This window comes from Schistocerca americana, chromosome 2, assembly GCF_021461395.2.
Source record: "Schistocerca americana isolate TAMUIC-IGC-003095 chromosome 2, iqSchAmer2.1, whole genome shotgun sequence".
Classification (NCBI taxonomy): domain Eukaryota; kingdom Metazoa; phylum Arthropoda; class Insecta; order Orthoptera; family Acrididae; genus Schistocerca; species Schistocerca americana.
The window spans coordinates 1,027,525,470-1,027,530,784 of NC_060120.1; positions in this window are offsets into that span (position 1 = coordinate 1,027,525,470).

Here is a 5,315-nt window from a genome sequence, read left to right on the forward strand (position 1 = left end):
TAGCATATGATACCAAGTTCAGATTTATTCAGAACAGGATGAGCAATATTTCTAGCATAACATGACAATACAATACACTCGCTAACCTAAGTAGCCTATCATTGGCACAATGTATCCTCTTTTCCTAACTACCTAGGTCAACACTGAACCCGCAAGTGACTCTATTGCAGTTCTGCCTGAACGGACACAGACTCAGAGAGCGCCAGTCAGAGAGCTAGCGGAATACGAACTCATTTAGAATTACAGTGCCCTACTTTGGGTGATGATTGCTAATATCGGCCCAGCCAACGTCGTGATGCCGTCTTTCCCGTGAGAGAGCTTGCCTTTAATCTCCAACGTGGACGTGGTTTGCGCCCGTAAATTCCTGTACGTAAGTGTTCAATTGCGGAGTCCGTCACTAGTCAATACTCAAGCTACTTGCACATATGCCAAAAGTAGTTGGTCGACTCACGTGCGCGGCAGCAAAGGTACACTTCAGATTGCATATGAACACCACAAGTTAGTACAAATCTGTTTCTCTCCTCAGAGGAACAGATAATGCTACGTGTGTGGAGTCGTATGCTCTAAACTATTCAGACTTGGAGAGTAACCACTGGACTCAATGCCGGTAACTTCTCCAACCTACTTGTCTCCACGCTCTCCAAGCAGGGCAGCCAGACACCGCGCGCGACTGCTCTCCTCCACAGCCGACCCCAGAGTCCTCCTTCAGAGTTTTTGCAAACCTGCCCGTTCTTCGCCGCATGGATCCGTGCGCGTTGGTAGCCAATCACGACACATCTTCCATGCATCCGTGCGCGTTTGTACCCAACCACGACACAGAATTCTCCCGCGGTTACTGTTGCCGCCAAACTTTGCACGTATCTCTATGCGCTCTGCGCCAATCCCGTCGCAGTCTTCTGCAAAATTTCCACTGTGGCGCGAAATCGTCTTTCTCACTTTCGCATATAGCTCCTCCTCGCTTCTTGTTGTGATGGCCCTGCCTTCCGAACGTCTTTGGTGGTCTGAAGTGCCTGCCGACAAAGGGGTCCGGCCGCGGACATCCCGTTACTTTGATATGACATAAACACCTTCCTGAGGGGTTCCGGCCGTGTTCCAGCCTCTGCGGCCATCTCGTTAGTTTGACATGACACACACAACTTCTTTTTTTGTGTCCATTCTCACCTACCTGTGGGCCAATTATCAATTATTATTCGGTGTATTAGTACTGATTTAGCATCATGTAAAGTGCAAAATCTGCTACCTTACAACTTGTATGGTGACCACTCAAAAAGACGTGTCACCTATACTGTGGTTAGAATCTAAAAAGAATTTTGCTGAAAATGCAATAAAATCACCCATTTGTTTTCGCCTGGCTTGTTAACCATTTGTAACGCCATTAGTGCCGAATTTTGAGTAAATCCTACACATTTCTCTTGTTGCCATGTTAAAGTTTGCTTCTTGTGCCAAAACACAGTGGAGTTTATATAGTGTCTCCTTACTAACATGTTGTGCAGACACAGTTGTGAGATATCTGAAACGGTGGTTTATTAAGTGAGGAAATGAGGAAAAGGAATGTCAGTAGCTTATGAGAAAGCAAATCCTCGCGCGCGATCGCAAATGAGTGTGCTACATCAGATCAGTTTTCTCGATGTCGATGGCAGACAGAGACTTCCACCCAAGTCTAAAGAAAAAGTCAATGTGTTAACTGAAAATTGTACACAGCAAAATATGTAATGTGCATCAAATGCAAAATCATAGCGACCCCTATTTTTCATTACAAAATTTTTCGAATTTCGCGCAGTGTCTTACTTCCACGCAGATATCACAGTAACTATGCCCATTATCGAAATAATGGGCAAATAACTGGTTTGTTGGTTGGTTTGTGGGGGTTAAAGGGACCAGACTGCTACGGTCATCAGTCCCTTTTTCCAAAAACAACTAAAATCACCCACAAAAGAAAAGACGGCAGACGACACAGGAGAAGAAAGACTCAGACAGAGATCAGACAAAACAAATTAAAATCACACAGAGTGTGACGGTGGTTGCTCGACCACAGAGAAAAAAAAAAGGAAAAGCCAACCACTGAGAAACATATTAAAAACTCAGTCTAAAATCGTAGGCCGAAGGTCAGAATCTACACTAAAAATTATGTAGCTCACATTAAAGCTATACGTATCGCAAAAATGAATTTTTTTTTACCGCACAGCTTATGTAAAATCGTTTGAGAAAGACTACAAGGCTTGCGTCCGGATTCCTTCATCGCCGACCGGCTGAAAGGTTGCAAACGAATAAACTCGCTCAGTTCTTTGGACGAAAATTGGCCACGGCGCGTCGGCCACCGTACCGTTTACTCTATATTAAAGAAGTCACTTCTTGGCAAGGCGTCACTTTCAAGGAAGACAAGACAGCTACCTTCTCAATTCTGCCGCACAGAATTACAGTCACACAGCAACTATGTCAGGTCGCCTACCCAGTGCCTACACCCTAATGGAAGTCAGTGCCATCTCTGCACCCCAACACCCTGCCACGAGACCGATTCGCGACATTAGAATTCGCTGCAACACGACACATCCATTCCACACATTAGCAACTGCAACGGAAGTTCAGTTCCAGAGCTGGAAACAGGAGGATCGTTTTCTCTGAGGTCATTCGTATTATAGGGCAAACTTTTCAATCCGATCATGCAGGTCATTCATGAAATCCAAAGGATGATGATGATGATGATGATATTGACTTATGGCGGAGGACGCTAACCAGCTAGGTCATCAGCGCCCTTGCATTAATGTTATACCAAAGAAGATTTTCACGAACTGTGAAACTGGAAAACTACATTTGATCCCACCGCATAACATAAAGGAGCCCCAAGAAGGTTAGGTTCATAAAAGCTCGTAATAAAATCCCAGTGAGACGGATAACTAAATAAAATCATGGATAAAATACCTGTAAGGATGCTATTAAAAAAGGGGCAAATGATCGTGGCTGAATGATGACTTAGAAATAATACGTGGTGGTGGTGGTGGTGTGTTGGGGCTTATGGGCGCTCAACAACGAGGTCATCAGAGCCCTGACACACATTAAAAGGAACGAATATGGACAGACCTAAGAAAACTAAAGCACACACTCAAACAAAGCAGGAAAAGAAGGAAAACGCTACATAAGAAAGTAAAACCTAAGGAAAGGGGAAACATAGCAACAAGAATGTCACAGGAAATTGTTATTGGCTGGCCACTTACATAAAATATGGGCGAGCTTGTTACACAGTGAGCAAATTAAAATCCTCTCCCTAAAATCTTTGTAAAAACATTTGACAGGGCACAGAACTTTAAAACTTTAACCACATTCGTCCGAGTGTTGCCTAAAAGAGATGGCAGGTCCGCTGGCAAGTAGTAGTAGTAGTAGTAGAGGGGTTTTGTGGGCGCACGACAACAAGGTCTTCAGCGCCCGTTCAGTATCATAGTGAGACGGTTGTAAAGAAAGAAAGAAAAAAAAAAAAAAAAAAAAAAAAAAAAAAAAAAAAAAAAAAAAAACAACTCAGAATATTTACATAAAACGGAACACAAAACACGGGAAACAATCATCGGAAAAGATGTGCTCACCCACACCGAAGCGTGGGATGAAGCAGGGCGTCAGCAGTAAAACATGGACAACACAGGAAGAAAACGAGAGAGGGGGCTAAAACAATGTAGCAGATGGAAGTGGCCGGCTGACCGCAAGGAAAAAAAAGGGAGGTGTCAGCCACTCTGCAATACACTAAAACCTCCAGCCTAAAAGTTTAGGCCAGAGTCCAGACACATCACAAAACTTAAAAACCCTAGACACACACGTCTCATCATTAGCTAAAACACAGGGCAGATCACCATCAACTTGTGCTTCTGCCCTTGCATCACGGTATAAAATGCAGTCTGTTAAAATGTGGCGGACAAAGATGTGCACACCACAAGCATCACAAAACGGAGGATCCTCCCGCCGTAATAAATAGCTATGCGTCAGAGGACAGTGCCCGATCCGAAGACGTGTGAGGGCCACCTCTTCCCGCCTGAGCAACCGACAGGAGGAACGCCACGGCCGAGTGGTTGACTTTACCGACCGCAGTTTATTGGCCGTCACCGCCAGCCATTCGTCCTCCCACAACTCCATGCACTTCCTGTGGAGTGCAGCGATGACTGACTGCAAGGGGATAGGACACTGGACCACAGCCTGCTCTCTGCAGGCCTCCTTGGCAGCCCGATCAGCCTGTTCATTGCCCCAGATGCCGACATGACCAGGCACCCAGCAGAAGGATACCTCTTGACCCCGCTGTTGGAGCAAGTACAGTTGGCTATGTATCAGCTGGACCATCTCTTCAGTCGGGTACAGGTTCTGCAGCGATTGTAAGGCACTAAGAGAATCGGAGCAGAGAAGAAAGCGATCGCCCCGAACTCGATGCATCTGCTCCAGTGCCGTCAGGATCGCGTGGAGCTCCGCTGCGAAAACGGTATATTCAGCAGGGAGGCGAATCCGGGTAACATGGTCAGGGAACACCACAGAACAGCCAAGGAAATTCTCCTGTTTGGAGCCATCAGTATAAACGACAGTGAAACCGGGATGCACATCTAAAATGTTAAAAAAAAGTGACTGGAATGTAAAATCTGGCGTGCCATCTTTCTTAAAACGAGTCAAATCTAAAATAAGTTTGGGTCTCCGGAGGAGCCAAGGTGGAGATCTGCTCCAACCGCGACGTAAAACACGAAGACCAGCCATAGACATTGCAGCGAGGCAATCCTGTGCGCGAATCCCATAGGGCTGCGTCGCACGTTGCCGGTTATGAAATAAGTCAGCCGCGACCCGCTGGTCAGAAAATAAAACGCAATCCAATAAAACGTGGCGCACAGTGATCTGGACGCCGCAAGCACCACACATTGGAGGGTCCTCTCACCGGAGCAGGAAGCCGTGCGTCATAGGGCTGTGGCCTATTCGAAGCCGAGTGAGTAGAACCTCATCCCGTCGATGGGGCTGAACGGAAGTACACCACACACGCGTTGTGGGCCTGACTATACGGAGCTTATTGTCAGTCACTTCCAGCCACTCATCCTCCCACCGACGCATGACCCGTGAGCTCAACAGCGAGGTGAGTGCGTGCAAGGGGATAGCACACTGAGATACTTGTGGGGCGAGACACGCCTCCTTGGCTGCGAGATCTGCCCTTTCATTCCCAGCAATGCCGACATGCCCCGGAACCCAGCAGAAAGCTACAACCTTCCCCAGTCGCTGTAGTCGGAGGAGGGCGTCCTGGATGGTCTGGACAATTTTGTCTGCTGCATACAAACGTTGCAATGAGTGAAGGGCACTGAGTGAAT